Genomic DNA, 19,781 nt, shown 5'->3' with positions numbered 1-19,781 from the left:
ACCTAATTGCCAACACCGGCACTTATGACAGTCTGCCACATGGTGGCCCTGTTTGCCTAATTTAGAGATTAGCACAAAAAGAGTTGTTTATTAATTCAATAGGCATAAAAAACTACTGATACCTGCTGCCCAAGCTTGGGGATGACTGTAATAGTCTAACGTGCCACACTTGTTGGTGTGATGGCAGTAGGTATGCTAGTACTGTCACTGGCCACGCTGGCAGGCATAATGGGTGGTGCAAGCTGCAGTGACCTCTGGACGAGGTCCCCAGCACTTATATTTTTAAGAAATTAAGTACTGCATTAGGAGCACATGCATTTTGTAAACCCTTACACTCATTAGCTGTACCCAGACGGTACAAAATTAGGTAGAAAAGTAATATGGTAGCTACCCACTACTATGTAACCTATTAAACAAACTAACATGCTGTTAGACCTGGTGCCATTGGCGTGAGTCTCCCTTCCATTTTTTGTCTGATTGCCTCCTCTGTTTTTGATATGTTTTGCTGATTTAGATGCTTTGGGCACTGTGCAACTGCTGTTCAGTGCTCCCTATGTTAAATTGATGTATTTATTAGTGACTCCATGATTGGGTTATTTGATTTACTTGTCAAACCCTAGTACAGTGCACCATGTGTGCCCAGGGCTTATAAATCAAATGCTGCTGGTGGGCATGCAGAACTGGTTGTGCCACCCATAGAAGCAGCTTGTAAAGTGTGTCTCAGGTCTACCATTGCAGAGCCTATGTACAGTCTGGTACTGCCATGCTGACTGACCAAATGCACCCACTTGCCAGTCCCTAAACCTTCCCTTAACGTCATATCAGACACCCCTATGGTAGGCCCAAGGGCAGGGTGCATTGTAAGTATAAGGTAGGACATGCCCTGGTGTGTGTGGCATGTCCTAATAGTGAATTACAGCCATTTCCGTTTTTCACTATTGCAAGGCTACCAGTTCTCAATAGGCTAGAATGGGCAGTTTGTTTATTACATCTTATAATCCTAACTGACTCAGGGAACATGGTAGACATTGGAATTTAGTATGCCTGAACTCAGAATGATAAAATACATCTTTTAGTGAAGTTGGTTTTAACATTCTGTGTTTGAAAATACCACTTTTAGAAAGTAGATATTTTCTTGCTTAACTGTCCAAGCCTGCCTCTGCTAGGTTGCGTATTGTGTTTCTGGTTCTGTGAGTGACAGGGGCTGGGGATTCCAGGGGAGAGGGTGAGTCAGCACAGGGCTGAATAGGAAGATCTGCATGTAGGTGGGTGGGTGGAGTTGCACCTGGGACCTGAATAGGGCTGTGCCTTCCCTCCACAATACTGGCTCCACCTCCTGTGGTGTGTCTGATGTCACTGGCCTGCATTCTGAAAGGAAAGAAGGAGTCAGGTAAACAAAGTGCTCCAGGACTGACTAGAACTGGTTTGGACTAGGCAAAGGCCTCTCTGCCTTCAGAGAACAAAGAGAAAAGTGGTATCAATAAGGGACCCAAACCCCAAGACTTTAGATCACTTCTGGATCAAGAAGAAGAAACCTCTGCCAAGGAGAAGAAGCAAATTAAGCTGTAGGAGTTGGACTGCCCCCCTGCCAGTGTGCTGTGTTGTTGGGTTTGCCTGCAGTGGTGTCGTCCTCGTCATTGCCAAGGACTTTAATCATCTTGCAGAATATTTCTCCAAGGCCTTGAACTTGTGCTTGCCTCCTGCTGAAGTCTCAGGGACAACAGATTTCACCACCAGCTCCCCTCTGAATTCCCTTGCTGGGAATTCTATTTGCAGAAGCCTGCGTGTCGCTGGGAGCTGGAAGCATGATGCAACAAGAAGAAGTGTGTTGCCGCTGCAGCTGTAGTCATCGCATCGCCGGAGAAGCGTGCCGCCACCACATCTCCCAGAAGCAAGCCTTCGTTGCAGCTGTCTGCTGTCGCATCACCGGAGAAGCGCGTCGCAACCGTGAGGGTCGCCGTCACATCATCGGAGAAGCGTGTTGCAGGGCCTGTCATGGCTCCAAAGTACGAGAGTCGCCGCAAAGTTGCCAGAGTGTGCCGCATCGTCTCAACATCGTCGCATCAAGGGCGCTATCTTATTGCATCACACCGGATTGCCGCATCGCAACCGGGCTGCAGCACGAAAATCTATGCATCACCTCCTCTCCGGAAAGGATCAAGATGCATCTCCTACTCTGCGCAAGCATTGAGGCATGACGCATCGTCTCCCCCAAAGCAAGGAACCGACGCATCTCCAATGCTGCAAGCCTTTTGTTTATTTTGCGTTACACATCCAGGTACTTTTGTGAGAACTGTGTCGCATTTACCAACAACTTAAACTAAGCTAATTCTACCATCTTTAAATCAATTTTGAGTACAGTATTGTGGATTTTTGTCGTTTGTGGTCTTGTGTTAAGTCTATATAAAGAATACTTTTTTTTATAAAACCTGTGTGGTGTCCATCTGTAGTGTTTTCACTGTATTACTGTATATGTTCACAAATGCTTAACACACTGCCTCTGAGATAAGCCTGTCTGCTTGTGCCAAGCTACCAAGGGGGTGAGCAGCGGTTATCCAGCGGTGTTATCCCCTTTCCCTGACTTAGAAGCAAGGGTCCCTATTTGGTTAAAGGTACCTACCTCTGCCAACTAGAGACCCCAGTTCTAACACATGCTCATTGGATGATGTCATCATTGATCAGTGAGTGATGTAATATGTGAGGTCATAAGAAGTTCATGACAGGAACACAATTTATAGTTGGCTGTGGTTATTTTTGGTCAAAACATTAATGTTATAACTGACATATTCACCTAACTATAACATTACTTTAACCTTTATTTTGGACAGTGAATTTCAAAGATTTGTTTTTTAAACAAAAATGTATACCTTTGTTTTTTTCAGTGAATTTCTATATTTTTTTTTCAAAAAAGTAATAACTTTTTAAAATAAGTACCATATGTAAATCCAAACCACGCTGGGCACAGCATTCGGCCAGGCCCTGTGTAGGCAGCCATTGCCACACTGTGCCTGTCCTTTGGCGAGGGGTGACCAATCCACCTTGGAGGCAGCCGACCTCATATTGCGCACTGCCTTTTGTTACTCACAGTGTGAGGTTTGCCGGAGGACCTTGAGTACAGACAGGCCCTGCACCCAACTTTCTGTAAGACAGCCACCCAGAGGCAGCCAACCCCATGCCGCGCATGGCTTTTGCTCATGTGTGTGGCTTTTGCTCATGTGTGGCACTGGGTTATCCACAGGGCCGTATTGCAGCCAGGATCTACTTCCAACTCCCCGCAGGCAGCCAACGCCATGCTGCACACAGCCTTTGGCCATGTGCAGCACCAAGCTGGTCACAAGGCTTCGCCTATCACCAGACCCTGAGGCCAAACCCCCAGTGGACAGGCAACACCACACTGCACACAACCTTTGGCATGTGTAGCACAGAATTGGAATTTGGGCCCCAGGGACCTTATCCCTTTGGGCCATAACATATTTTACGGGGAGGGGTGTACAATACCACTTCCTAAACCTTATTAGGCCCCGGGGACCCCATCCCCCAGGGTCAAACTAATAAAAAAGGGTGGCGACTGCATGGCCTCCAAGCCAGAGCCTTCATAGGCCCTGGCAAACCCATTCCTATGGCTGTTTTTGCATAAAAGGAGGCTGTACAGACTCCCTCCCCAAGACTTTTCAGGTCCCGGAGGACCCATCCCAAGGGCCAAAGCTAATTAAAAGGGGAGGTGGACGTGCAGCCCCCTCTCTTAGCCTTTTTGGGCCCCACAAAACCCATCCCCCAGAGCCAGATGTAATAAAACAGAGGAGAGGGTGCGTGACCCCTACCGAGTCTTATCAGATCTGGGGACCCCATCCCCGGGGCCAAGTAATTAATAAAAGTAAGGGGCATGTGGTCCCTCTCCTGGAGCCTAATAGGGCCTGGGGACCCCATTCCCTAGGGTCATGTCTTATTTAAAAGGGGAGGGGAGCCACATGTTCCCCCACCCAAAACTTTATTAGGCCCAGGGGACCCTACCCCGGCATGCTTAATTTTTTAAAAAAAGGGTACGGTGGTCATGTGGGCTCCCTCCCTGAGCCTCATTACACCCTGAAGGCCCCATTCCCTAGAACCATATTTATTTTAAAGGGGTAGGGGGCAGTGTGGCCCCCTCTCCAAGCCACATTAGGCCCTGGGGAGTCCATCCTCCAAAGCCAAATTTCTTTTAAAGGGAAGGACGGCTGTGTGGCCTCCCTCCCTGAGCCTCATTAGGGCCTGGGGACCCCATCCTCCAGGCCGTATGACTTTTAATAATGGGAGGAGAGCCACATTGCTCCCCTTCCTAAACCAAATTAGGGCCTGGGGACCCCATACCCCTGGGCCGTATGTATATCAAAAGGGAAGGAGGGCTTTAAGGCTCGCCTACCTAAGCCTACTTTGACTCTGGTGACCCCATCCCTTGGGGCCTGCCTTTATAATAGGCAGGGGCTCTAGTGCCCACCCAGGGCACCCACCATGTACACTTTGGTGGCTGCAGGGGGAGCCGAAGGGCCCCTATGGCCAAAGTAAGCTCCCTGCATGGTGCAAGAACTGGCATTGCTCCCGCCAAGAGGGAGCAACTATTTAGGCTGCTCTCTCTGGGCAGGAGCAATATCTTGCTCTGTTTCCTCGGCTGCAAAAGTGTTGGCAGGGAAACAGAGTACAAGTCTGCTCCCACCTGGTGGGAGCATTTTTAAAGCTCCCACCAGTTGGGAGCAGACTATATTTTTGCTTCCGTTTGGTGGGAGATTTGAAAATGCTCCCACTAGACAGAAGCAAATATGCTTTCCTGCCAATGCTGGTGCAGGCAGGGAAACAACTGTGTCCCTTGAGTGGTATTCCTGGGAAACAACAAATTAGCCAGCCCTGGGGAATAAGGTCCCCGGAGCAATTAAAGGTTCAGAGATGGGAACCACATGGATACATTTTCCAGGGACGTTTCAAAAGTTAGGCCCAGCCCTCCTCCCCTTAAATATTTACTTGGTTCCTGGATGGGTTGCCCAAGGCTTAAAACAGCTCGGGGAGGGGGCCATGTGCTCCCTCCCCCCAAAAATACTTTGGCCTCTGGGGGATGAGGTCCCTGGGGCTAAAAATGGCTTGAGAGAGATGGGCTACATGCCCCTCTACCCTTAAATCTACTTGGACCTGGGGGATGGTGTTCCCAGGGCCCTAAATGGGTTGGTGAGGGAGGCCCTACTAAGTCCCCTTCCCCATATATATATATATAGCCACTGATAATCAAACATAAACTCACCTGTTGAACTGAGTACACGATCTATGTACTCTAATGCAAATGTAGCTTAAGATACATTGGCAGTACCAAGTTGCAAGTACACCTCTGCATCCTTCAACACCTTAGGGCGATCATGAACAATGATCCTGCCTACCCAATAGCCAGGCATTTTAAGGAGGTGCACAATAAAAACCTTGATCACCTCCAATATTTTGTTATTGATTGCATACCCCCACTAAGATGGGGCAGCAACCGGGAGAAACTACTCCGCCAACTCTAAACCAGATATATCCTAGAAATCAACACCAAGCTACCATCAGGTCTCAACACCAGTGAGAACTTACACAATTTCCTTTAATATTCAACCACCAGGAATTATTGAGCAGTTTACTTTAGGTGTATGTACAGTCTGATTAACGCTGTTTCTGGATAGCTACTTGGTTGCATTCTGTTGTATTTGTTTCCACTGACTCTGCTATGCTAACCAGATTGCTCTCAATATTCAATTCATATGCTTAGGTCTCTGCTTAATGTGTGGGTTGCCTAATTGTCTATTTCCCACTTCTGTTGATTATGCTTCACTCAAGGATGTAATTCACACAATGCAGGACTTTGACCTGCTCTACTTAGATACTGCATTCATGCATTGCATTTTATTTATCTCTGTGCAGGCCCTGTGCCCATGCTGGGGCCACATTACGCAATGTGATATAGGTCACACCACAGATGTTGCAACATGCATTTGTGCATTTTATGTTTCTACAATTCTGTGTGCTTACGCGCCTATGGACAGGTCCTGGGGTGACAAGCGACAATGGGACATCTGACACACCTCATGAGACTAGTAACGCTTTAATTCCCTACATAAACTCTTTACCTTCCGGCTGGAAGTGTGACTGTGTTGCTCTTGTGGTTATCTATTTAATTTTTGGCTATTTTCTGCCAATTACGTTGGTAGTTCTTTACACACAATTTACTTTCTTGCTAACCTTGCACATTTTAAGCACATAAGTGGAGTTGTTATTCTGAAGACATTCCTCATACTGACATTATTTTAAAAAGCAGTGTTTGCATACTATATCACGTTCCCCATGTCACTTCCCCTAATATTTACACTTTGCACTTTGTCACCGTAGTATTGCTCACCATTCTGCCAAAGCTTTCTTTCTGACCATTCACACGCAGGCTGCATGTAATTTTTTAAGAACACTTGTTTTTGTGTCTGCCCGCAAATGTAATCTCCGTGCATTTGTGCACTGGATTAATCGTACTCACATTTTAGCTGTTTTTATGACTCCTTACTGTCCGCAGCTCTCCTTGAGATTTATTATTCCTCACCATGAGCCGGCTATGCGGCTCAAGTCTGATGACCCATTGACATAGCAAGCAGATGTGACATTCACCTCCACTCCCCATGGGGTCTAGAACGTAGTCTTTCCACGGGCGGCGGTCTATCAGGTCCATACCTTGTTTAGTGCGGTTTTCCTTCATGTGGCACTTTGGCCTTCATTTTGTAGGAATTTGCCACCACTTCACATAAGAACACATTGGCATCTGACACGCATTCGTTGGGTTGCCATGTCACCGTTTGTTTCATATGACTGTTTTTCTCCAACTGGCAGCCACTGAGATCCATATTGAGTCTGTCTGTCTGCAATAAATGTTACTAACGGAGTAATCCACATATGACTTACCCCAGGACCCCCCCTCTACCACCGAGCCAGCGCAGAACAAGACAGCAAACTTTCCGAAAACGGCATGGCCCCTCAGCCACACAATAGCTGAATATTGGGACAGGTGTGAACAAACTATATGTGAAGGAAGCAATTCACCCATGAATAACAATGCACACAATGCAAAGTGTAGCGGTGATGTGCTGGACACATCTCAGTATGCAGAACACACACCTCTCCATCTGCACAAATTCTACTGGTGCTTGTAGTGTTGTGGACAGTGGACCCAACCATGTTAAGTCAAACACTAGGTAAGATCTCAGTCATGTAGTTGTGTCGTTCCCCCCTTGTAAGCATAAACGTAACCGGAGTGGGCTGCTCCGACGTACGCCACTGCAGCGTAGGAGTGTGAATAAATAGGCCGGGGCTCTGGGCATGGTTCACTTGTGATCTGTGAAGAACAAAGACTGTGCCAGAGCAGCGGGCCTCACCCTGCCACGAGGCTGCCGCCATGACCGTGGGTCTCTTCGACACAGGCCCCCTGCGAACCCAGGGGCACAGCACTGCAGACTTATGTCTGTACAGACTACTGCCTTCCATCTACACTGCGGACAGCAGGCATCACAATTCACATGGAGTAGTGATGCAGGGGAGTTTACCAGCTCTACACATTCATAAACACAACACTCATTTGGGCCCATATACATTCATACCCTCAATGAGCTAGCAAATATCCACTGGTCGGATATTTTATTTTCCCTAGGAAACCTTTACCCCAGTATTCTTACCATTCCTGTCCCCTGAGTAAATGAACATTCAAAAGATATAGTAGTAGATTAGAATAGGGAGGAAATACAATAATACATTTAACTTTTATTTAAAGAATCACAGACTCTGAAGGAGTTTTAAAAGTTTATCTGAATTAATAATTTTGTGAGTCAAATCAGAATGCACATAGATATACCAGAGTTCTCCATCACGAAAAATAGTACAGTTAGTTTATAATCAATTTGCATTTCTTAAATTCTTGCAATGGCAGCACCTGAGGAGAAAAAGAATAGAGAGCATATACCGAGCATTTAAAAAAAAAAAAAAAAACGTTATTGAAAGCCACAATGTGGATGCAATATATTATGGCGAGAACTTATGATATTTTTGTTTTTGTTGTTTGTTATCACTACCGAGCATTTAACCCTACAGTTATATTTACCTAGAATGGTGTGAGGACTCCGAAATCAGAGTGTCAAGAATTCAAGACTGGTTCAGGACCGGGAAGATGACCTCTTCTAGCGTAACACCAGCGTTACACCCCTCTCTGGTGCTACTCTCTCCGGCTCGGACTCGTCCGGACCCCTTCCTAGATGTGCCTCCTCGGTTGTATCATGAATTTCCCTAGTGTTGGATTCTTCAGTCAGATTGCAGCAAAATGGGGCAGCATCTCAGCATAGCGTCAGCATCTTGTAGGTCAAGTGTGTCTAACTATCTAGAACGTACCTCTGTTATACCAATTCAAATGTATGATCCACCCCCAAATGTTTCAATTCCATGTTCACCCACAATTTGATTGGGCCAAGCAGTGGGGTCAGGACATCACACCATACTAAATGCAATAATTTCTTATCTAGCCTCTTAATTTTAATACCCACAAGTTTTATTTCCACAAGCATTTCATATGTGGATCGATAAGTCTGTTATACAATATTGCCTTTTCTTCCTCTCGTAGGGTCAAGAGTTGCTCTTCCCATGTCCTCGCTAGGCTTAGGGTTTGGCAGCCAGTCAATGACCTCATTTGTTTGCGGACAAGCAGACGTTGCGCATGCGTACAAGCCACAAGGAACAGAGACGCGGTCACCCTCCAAGGCCCAAATATGAACTATTAATAAAGCCAAAGAAGAACACGTTAGAATACAAACTTAAATGAATTCACTGGATACCACTTATTTCTACTCTGACCCCATTTACTTAATACATCTTTTGCATTAATACTTTAGCAAAACTTGCATAAGTTAGTTTCAGCTCAGCATGTGCTTTAGTGTGAAGGTTTTGAGCAGCCATAATAAAAGCTATTGCGCAGCTGCAAAGTTTTCGCCCCAAGCGACAGAAGACGTCATACTACGTAGATGTAGTAGACGCATGCGCAGAAGAATTCCCGAGTTTTTGGCAGCCATTTTAGGACACTCGGGTTACTGGTTAGTAGAATACATAAAAAAGCTTCCCCTAGATACAAATGTAAAATGTGATGCAAAATTAGTATTCACAGACAGGTTAGTTACAATGTTACAAGTTATTCAAGAGGATTGCATACGAGAAAGTTTCTTTTTAAACGAAACCTTGCTCCATCAATCCCCTCTCTGATGACATTTTATGTCATCACTAGCTTCTATAAAATCAGATGCCAACTTTAGCATTTTACCATTTCGATGTCTTCAAATCTTTTATTCCTTCCTTTATCTTTCTTAAATTGTGATCCTTTCATTCTTTTGTAGATATTTCCCTTCAATTCTGCAAGTCGTATTTCTTTTAATTTTATTTTCTTACCCTTCTCACTCACTTCGTACCTCTTTCTTTTCCCACCACATTTGCGACAACACATTATCATCAAAACTAATAAGGTTACTCCCATAATTGGTAATAATATTTGACCTAAGATATTCTTACCTATGTTACAAAACCAACTACTGATAGTGGAAAAGTTGTTCGCTATTTTCTTCCATACATTGTCAACCTCCAGTGGTTTTAGTTCTTCTTCCAAATGTGTAATATTTTTAATATACCTTCCAATCTCTACACTTTTTTCAGGTATATACATGCAACAATGTTGCGCTTTCAGCATTTTACAGACTCAACCCCCCTTTTGCCAATAATAGATCAAGGGCAAGTCTATAGATCTAACAGCAACTAACTCTGTATTGATCAGTAAAAATCATCCAGGAGTGTCAATAGATATCCGATCAACTTTTGTTGACAATTGACAGACTCTTCGAGAATTCAGCAGAACCCCCACTGAAGGTATCAATGCACCAAATATATCACCTATTATTTCACAAAGACTAGCTCTCTTACATCCGGTTAGTCCACTACTGTCATTATTGCGTCCAGTGATTCTTTTAACATGATAGACTTTAGGGAATACTATTCCAAAATAGCAACTCCCATACAAGTGATCAGGCAACCTGAAATAGGCTTTGTTTCCACAAATATCATAAATTCCAGGAAATACTGGCTCAGTTCCTCCTTTTAGTCCCCGACCCCCAATTACTAAGAAATTATGTTCACACTCACTGGAACCAATAAATATGTTGTTACATTCTGTTTTAAGTCTATGGAGACATATTTTCCCTTTCTTTTCAAAATCCAGAGACATAGCAGCATGAGTCTTGCCGTTACTAAAAGGTCTTCCCTTTCAGCCTGTTTAGGTATCTGAGGTTTCGGTTCAGAGGCCCTTCTTTGGAAATCCTGTCTCCTGTGTTCTACTAAATTCAAAAATATATTTTCTTTATGCAATTTACAGGTTAAGTTTCGTTTATGTGCATCAGCTATATCTATTGTTTTCATTGTTAGGAAATATTCACCCATGAATTGTGAGTCTCTAGTACTAAGGACAGGGTTCATGCTCTTTCGCATGGGAACTTCTGAAAATATTACATATATAATTGAATAATAATACTGCAATTTTTCAGTTCTATAGAATAAACTAGTTAATACACTACATGAAATACCATATGTCAAGGGAAAATGATGATAAGTTACCCCTTCAGCTACGGAATTTAGCAATGTCATGCAAACATAACAATCACTAACTTCCATAGTTTTTACATAATGTACTAAGAGATTTGCAAACACATTCAAATCAGTTTCATTTTTATTTACAGTGTGGTGTAAATCTAGCTCATCTGGTAGTTCTAAGTCTACTCTATCGCCCTTAATGTTTGCAACTTCTGTATGTACATTAGTACTATTCAGTTTGTCAATAACCATCAGGTAGGGAATAGCTATTGCTAATATCACCCATCTAATGTTATCAGCGCGCTATGTGATCAAGGCCGCAGTCCTGTGGCTGAAACGCGTCATTTGGACCTTGATGCTTGAATAAAGAACATTCTTATACCTTTGCTACTGGAATCTCTACCCCTGCATTGCACCGCTGTTGCTCATATACTGTGGGATTTCTTTTTGATATATATATATATACATTCACTGAAAAAAACATAGGTTTCAGGGATGTTATAGTTAGCTGGACATTTCACTCATACAAAACCATAGAAATTCCACCGTTATAGTTAGTTGAGCTAACTATAACTCGCTCCCCCGCAATGCACTGCTGATGACGTCACATATTACATCATTCATGACATGGTCAGTGACATCACTGATGACATCACTGATGACATCTCAAATGACATCACTGATGACATCACTGATGACATCATCTAGTGAATGTGTGTTTCTGTAAAGTTTAAATATGTTTTATATATATATGCCAAGGTGTATTGAAGAATAACTGGATGTATAAGTGTCTGGATGAAGGATTCAGTAGGTGTGTGACTGACTGTATAAGTGAGGGATTAAATGTGTCTTACTGAATGCATGGGTTAGTGACTAAACTGTCTGAATGTCTGTATCAATATGTCTGTTTTTGTGTAAGCTGCTGCATGTGTTGGTCAGGAGCTACATGAGTGTTGATATGGGTTATTGATTGGTTGCCTGAGTATTTGTATGGAAGACTGAGTGTGTGGGTGGGTGGGTGGGTGGGAGGTGTGTGACTCTGTGCCTAGATATGTGAGTGGTTGATTCACTGGCTGTATGAGTTTAAGAGTGCATGTGGAAACAGCTGTATGGGCGGGCGAGTGTGTATATGGATGTGCTGGTGAAAGGTTGGATGTCTCAGTGGTACATGTCCAAGTAACTGCATATGTAAAAGGCAGTGTATGTGAGAGTTGGAGTATATAAATGACTATATGTGAGAGTCAGTGATTGTGAGAGTGGCTGTATGGATCAGTGTATACTTGTAATAGTGATTATATAAGAGAGTAAGTATGTGTTACTATCTGTATGAATAAATGAGGTGGTGTGTGTATAACTGTGTAGGTGAGTAAATGGAACTATGATTCATTCTTTCCATGACTGACTACGATGAGTGCATGAGTGAGTAGGATGAATGGTGGTATGTCAGTGTCTGTATAGCTGCATGAGTTTATATGATAGTGTTGTATTGATCAGTGACTACATGTATGAATGGTTGTATGGGTGAATGAGTGCATGTGTCTATAGACCTAGGAATTAGTGAGTGCGTTTGTAGTAACTGGTTTTGGTGTCTCGATGGTTTTGAAAATGGAACTCTGTATTTTACAGGGGGTGCATTAAAGGTTATATTAGGGTGTGAGGAGGTGTATCAGATTGTCACTTGGATGATGTCATCAGTGATGTCATTTGAGATCAAGGGTGGGCGTAGTGGGGCTACGTGAAGCAGCGCGTAGTGTGCCCAAATCTACGCACACTCGCGCGTTCCGCGTAGCGCCACTACGTGCCACCCGCCTCCCGCCCACCCTCTTTTTAAATAAAACCCTGCATGTTAAATAATTAAAAGTAAAGAGACTTACCTGAAGCGCGGCGTCTCCGGGGGTCCCTCTTCCTGGTTTTCAACTTCTTGTGACAAATGCGAATGCGCGGACGCCCGCGCATGCGCATTTCTCGCAAGAAATGCGCATGCGCGGGCGTCCGCGCATGCGCATTTGTCACAAGAAGTTGAAAACCAGGAAGAGGGAGCCCCGGAGACGCCGCGCATCAGGTAAGTCTCTTTACTTTTAATTATTTAACATGCAAGATATGATTTAAAAGGAGGGCGGGCGGGCGGGATGCGGGTGTCGGGCGGCAGGCAGCTACGCTTCGCCCTGGCGTGTGCGTAGCGCTGCCTGCTTCACCTACTTCGAAAACTGCGAAGCAGGCAGCGCTACGTACACTACGTGGGCGAAGGGTAGTGTAACGCCCAGAGTTATTTGAGATGTCATCAGTGATGTCACTGACCATGTCATGAATGATTTAATATGTGACGTCATCAGCAGTGCATTGTGGGGGCGCGAGTTAGAGTTAGCTCAACTAACTAGGACTGTGGAATTTCTATGGTTTTGTATGAGTGAAATGTCCAGCTAACTATAACGTCCCTGAAACCTATAGTTTTTTCAGTGAATTTCAATGTTTTTTTTAATGCTAACTTCTAATTATAATGTTCATTTAACCTATGCTATTTTCCGACACCCAAGAAGGACACAACATCCACTGCCACAACCCTCAGGACCTCCCCCATACCACCCCTCGCCCTACTACCACCAAGGCAGTACAGAAAAGGACAGCGAACCCTCCAAAAACAGCATGGTCCCTCAGCCATATAATAGCTCAATGTTGGGAAATGTGGCAATCGTTTTTTCAGTAAATGTTAATGGTGTTTTTAAATACTAATTTCTAACTTTAATTTTCCTGGGACCCATGCTTTTTTGTGAATTTCAAAGGTTATTTAAATACTAATTTCTAAATATAATGTTCATAAAACCTATGTTTTTCTCAGTAATTTTGAATTACCCACTCACCGGGATTCAGATCATGCGATTCGCTCAGCTGTCTGTTGAAAGCGTCTTCCCCAACCTGATGAGAGATAAAATGCACTCTGTCAGCCAATTCTTTGCAATACTCCAAAACCAAGTCATCAGTTATTTTCAACAGCGTGTGTCCTGGTACACATGCCTGTCTCATGGCCCTTCCCATTAGTATCTCATGGGGACTCAATCCAGTATTTTTGTCTGGAATACTTCTAAGTCTCATCAGGACCAGAGGTAAAGCATCAGGCCATTCCAGTGGGGTGGATACACACACCTTTCCGAGTCTTGACTTGATCGTGCCATTTAATTGTTCTACCACCCCAGAAGGCTCTGGACGGTAAGCGCAGTGCAATTTTTGTTCGACTTTGAATGCTTCACAAATTAGTCAAATTATTTCATTATTAAAATGAGACCCTCTATCTGATTCAATCGTTACTGAAAAACCAAATCTAGGGATGAGTTCTCTTAATAAAAGTTTGGCCACTGTCAAGCTGTCATTTCTTCGGGTCGGGTATGCTTCCACCCACTTTGAAAATAAACAAACTATGACAAGCACATATTTCAGCCCTCGACAAGCAGGTGGTTGAATGAAATCTAATTGAAGTCTTACAAAAGGAGCCTCTGCCTTTCCGATCTTTCCCATACAGACCACAGTTTTCCTGCCAGGGTTCATTTGTTGAGAAGTGGTGACCCGCTGCGTTAGCAGGTCACGCACGGGTTGCACAGCGTATACACATAGGTATTATCAAATTAATACTCATCCACCATAGTAATCCAAATGTTGTCTTATTTATTTCAAAAAGTTTTGACATTCTTTATCCATTTTGTTACAACTTCACGTCAAGAGATGCGTAATCCGTAACTTCTTAGTTTTTAAATTCAGTGTATTGCCCATCCAGGCCTATACATGAATGTTATTCGAATTTCCAAGCATCCACCAGATTCGATGGAAGGGGAGGATCGTATTAATGAAGGTTCGCATGTCACACACGGTATTTTTGAAATTAAAGTTTTGGAGTTGGGTCGGGGGTGATGCATTGGAATGTTCAGTAATTTGCTTTGATATGGAGACATTAAGTTTATTTTGGGGTTCAAATGTCTTGCGATGTTAATAAATACATTTTTACAATTTATAGATACTCCTGACGAAGGTTTTTCACAAACCGAAATGCATTGAGTAAAGGAAATGTACCGAATCTGGTGGATGCTTGGAAATTCGAATAACATTCATGTATAGGCCTGGATGGGCAATACACTGAATTTAAAAACTAAGAAGTTACGGATTACGCATCTCTTGACGTGAAGTTGTAACAAAATGGATAAAGAATGTCAAAACTTTTTGAAATAAATAAGACAACATTTGGATTACTATGGTGGACGAGTATTAATTTGATAATACCTATGTGTATACGCTGTGCAACCCGTGCGTGACCTGCTAACGCAGCGGGTCACCACTTCTCAGTATAATTGCCCCGGTGTGACAGGAACGGCGCACCGTTCACGGGTGCTGCACGCAAATTTGGAAAAAGTGGACTCGCTGAAAGCATTGAAAAAAGATTAAAGAAACAAACAAAAAAGGTGTGCTTCGGGACATTTTCAATTAGGGTTCATTTGTTGACATGTTAAACATCTTTGGCAAAGGCTCTCTACTACATTCCTGAACTTTGCGTTAAACCAATCTCGTTTTAAAAGTCGAATCATTGCATCTCTGCCCACATGTGTGTCTCCATGGTACATTCTAGTCATTGGTGCAAGCATACTGTCTGGCATGACTGGTCTGCCATCATAACAAACCCACACACCATCTTCTGCCCTTCTTTGACATCCTATTTTCACCCACTCTTCCTTTACTCTCATGTCTACTGCATCCTGGAGATGATTCACCTCCTCCCAGGTTCCCACTCCTGCAAGTAGCATAAGTTGGCAGCTGATTCCACAAGTTTCGATTTGCTTGTTTAAGGCAATTTTATGCCTTGCACAGTGTTGGGCCACCTGGTCAGCATATCGGTTACCGGCTGTCACATAGTCATCTCCTGATTGGTGAGCAGCACACTTAACCACGGGCACCTCTTTTGGTAATTGAATTGCCTCAAGTAATTCTTTCACAAAATTCCATTTTTAATGGGGGTCCTTGAGGAAGTCAGGAAATCCCTCTGCATCCACAGTTGGCCAAAATCATGTACAACCCACATAACTATATTGACTGTCAGTGAATATGGTTACTCTCCAATTTTACCCAATTTTGCATGCTTTAATTAAAGCGATCAATTCAGCTACTTGTGTAGATCAGACCTCTGGTAAATAGGATGCTTCGACTATTCCAGTTAACGTACATACAGCTTAAGCAGCACTTAATCCTCCCTCCTCGTGTCACATGCATGAGCCGTCTACAAACAGCTCATGCTCTGCGTTTTTCAAGGGTTCCTCTTGTATGTCAGGATGTGGTTTGGTGCTAAGTTCATTCACATCAAGACATTCATGCCCAACCTCATCTTTCACTTCTTCTTCGTAAGGATCAGGTAGTAAGGTGGCTGGATTAAGAACAGTACACCTCACTATTGTCACGTTTTCAGCCCCCGGTATTATTCTTTCATATTTTGTCAGCCTAATGGGACTGCGTTCTGGTTCTGGTCAGTAAAATCACCACTGCATGTGGAACGTACAACTTGACAGGGTGTTCCATCACAATTGACTCACTCTGTTCTATGCTTACACAAGTTGCAGCAACAGCTTTCAGGCAAACTGGTAATGCACAGGCCACAGGATCCAGGTAGCAGAAAAATATGCCACTGTCCTTCTCATTAATCCATGTCTTTGTGTCAGAACTGAAAGTGCACAATTACCCCGCTCATAGCAGAATAATGCAAATTCTTTTGAATAGTCTGGCATGCCTAAAGCAGGTGCTTCACACAAACACTCCCGCATTTTCTAAAAGATCCTATACTCTCCTCATCCCATTCTATAGGATCTTTCACTCTCTTTCTGGTAATTTGTATCAGGGGTTTGGCTAGTAAAGCAAATCCTACAATCCACTGCCTACAATACCCTACAACTCCAAGGAACATTCTTATTTCTTTTTGGGTTCGTGGCAACTGCATTTGTCTTATTATTCTGATTCTTTTGGAGGTCACTCTTCTAATTCCTCTTTCTATTTCATGTCCTAAGTATTTGACTGAGTTCCTTTAAAACTGAAGTTTCTCGGGGGACACTTTATGTCCACCTTTTGCCAAATGATTTAACAATGCAATTGAATCAGTAACACCGTCATCTTGTGTGTTTGACGCCACCAATATGTTGGTCAATATACTGCACCAGGACTGACCCTCTGGGCAATACAGGAGATTCAAGGCTTCTTTTAAGAATTTGATTAAAGATTGAAGGACTTTCAGTGTACCCTTGAGGCACATGATACCAGACGTAAACATGCTCTTCAAATTTGAACGAAAATAAAAACTAGCTATGTGGATGCAATGGAATGAAAAAGAATGCATGACATAAATCGATTACTGTGAACCATCCTGCTTTCTATGGTATCTGATAAAGAATCACAGCTGATTAGGCACTACTGGGCAGCATGGTACAACAATCTTATTAATCTAAGATCTTGAACCACCCTATATTTTCCGTTAGATTTCTTAATACCAATTATAGGTGAGTTACAAGGGCTACTCATTATTTCTTTCAAGATGCTTTGTGCGACCAATCGCTCAATCTCTGCTGCAACACCTGCTGTTACTTCTGGACTATTTTTGTATTGTCTGGTATTTGGATACACAGCACCTTCTTTCACTGTAACTTATACGGAATCTACATTTGCCATTAATCCTATTTCTTTTCCAGTAAAATCCCATATTTCTGCATTTACAGTCAGTTTGACCTCGGCAGGTAATTCATTCTGTGTTATCATCCAATATAATTCATTTACTTCTGTTCCTTGTTTAGCTAACATGAACTTGTAAACTCCATCTTCATCTGGGGTTTCTATTGCAACACCATCCGGTGTGCAAAATATGGTGCAATTCATTTTGCACAGTAAGTCCCTTCCAAGCAAATTGACAGGGCTTGAATCACAGACTACAAATTTATGCATTTCCTTAAAATTTCCAATTCGCACCTCCATTGGTTCTGTGATCGGGGTTCTAATCCGTTTATTTGAAACGCCTACAACTTGGATGTCTTCACCCGAGAGGGGCAGGTTAGGAATGTCTGCTGTTCTTACAGTAGACCTGGTATCCAACAAGAAAGTGATATCATTTCCTTCCACTTTACCTTCCACGTATGGACCTGACTGATCTACCGGTAGGGATGCGCCAAGTACACACTCCCCTTCCTCTCCCCCTCAGGCACCATCATTCCTGATCATAATCAATTAGTGGATCCTGTAAAAGAAACTGTGATGTTACAAAATGTTTCTTACCACTTCCTTCTGGAAATCCGGCGTCCACACTGTACTTGGCTTGACTCACAAAATTTGACTTAGGGGCAGGTGGCAATTGACTCTGAAGATCTATACCCTGTTGCTGATGACTCATTAACACCTCATTCTGCGTCTGTGGATTTAAATTTTGATTCGGGCCATTATTTACTTGCATAGCTTTACACTCGTTCTTCTAATGCCCCAACCTCCCGCACCCGTAACAGGGCCATTTTTTCATTGTCTCTTCCCGATTCAATTTTGCCCAAGGCTTTCCCCCATTACTGTGGTGAGATTGGCCTGCCCTCCCATAGGAATGCATGGGGGATATGTGTGTCCATGGTAATTCCTGGTGTGAGAGGAGTGCAGGTTCGAGTTTGGTATTTGCGAACTCGTGAGAATAAATGCTGCGCAATGGTGTGCGCAGATTTATGGTAGCTAGTGGAGAAGTGCCACTTTTAGAAGTTTGCATTTCTGTGTGCTGTGTGTCTGCCTGCCTGATGTGAATTGCATGTCTGGCTTGTGATTGACAGGAGCTGAGAGGGCTGGGGAATTCCAGGAGCCAGGGTGAGTCTGCCTGGTGATGAACGGAGAGATCTCCATGAAGATGGGAGGGAGGAGTTGCACCTGGGACCTGAATAGGACTATGCCTTCCCTCCACAATGCTGGCTCCACCCCCTGTGGTGCGTCTGAGCACCTAGCCCCCACCTAACAAAGGAGAGCGGAGCTGAGCCAAACACAGTGCTCCAAAGCTCTCCTAAACCAGTTCTAACTGGTATCCCCAAGCCCTGTGCTGTGTCACAAAGGAAAAGGGCATATAAATATAGGGGCTGTGACCCCATTAAAATGTTCAGTGTTCCTGCTGGGGCCCAGGAGGGACCGCCATGGGGGCTGCCTCCCTTCTGGAGGACCCTGTGTGCTGGCCCCTGGGCCCAGCTATACCCCCTAAAACCATAAGGACTTATTTCTGCCTGCTAGAATCCTTGAGGAACATCAAGCGCCTCATGAGCGCTTTATTCTAATTTCCCCAGGAAGAGGAGCGGGGGCTGTGCATCATCGCGCTGCCTAGAGAGAGAGAGAGAGGGAATCCCCAGATTAGGGATTCCCCTGTGACGCCTGCAGAGTGGGTGCCCACCCTGCCTATTTCTATGATTTTAATTGGGCGCCCACCCCGCTTATCCTAGCTTAAATGGCGGGTGCCCACCCCGCTGTCTATTTGGAATTAGGAGGGAGCCTAGGTTGTGGTTGGGGCCGGCGGGACGGAAATGCGGCCGGAAGGACGGCTGTGTGTCTAAAGGAGGACGGGATCCCACCCCGCCTCCACAAGCCCTTAGGAGAAGTCCTGGGAAGAGAAACGAGAGCCGAGTACCGCAGGAGTGAAGGGGAGCAGGAGCTCCCCAGACGCCACCGAGCCTGTCCCCGCCGCACTAACGAGCAGACGGCAGAGAAGAGGCTGTGTGGACCCAGGCGGGGCTCCCGTGAGCTTTGGAGAGCCCTGCGGTGCCAACCAGAGGACGTCCAGGAGATGGAGCCGTCGCCGGGAAAAGGACACCCGCCGAGAGCCTGTAAGAGGGGGCTCAAGGGTGTTCCCTTTTGTTTGCTTTCTGAGCGGACTCGCCGTTGCGGGCTGCTCCACCGAGAGGGGCAGTGACTATTTCGTTATAGGCCCCCATGGGGTTTGGAGGCAGTTCTGGTGTGATGTGTCCTTAAAAGGGCCAGAGGGGCCCGTGCTTTTCCCCGTGATGGGCAGAGTTGAGCTGTCCCGCCACGAGAGCGGGCCGCTCCAACGTTGCTGGCATTGTTTGTTTAGAGCCCCGTGTGGCTCCAGCATGGTGGGCATGTTTATTCTCACCAGG

Source organism: Triturus cristatus, chromosome 3_2, assembly GCF_964204655.1.
Source record: "Triturus cristatus chromosome 3_2, aTriCri1.1, whole genome shotgun sequence".
Classification (NCBI taxonomy): domain Eukaryota; kingdom Metazoa; phylum Chordata; class Amphibia; order Caudata; family Salamandridae; genus Triturus; species Triturus cristatus.
This window is presented reverse-complemented; position numbering follows the sequence as displayed.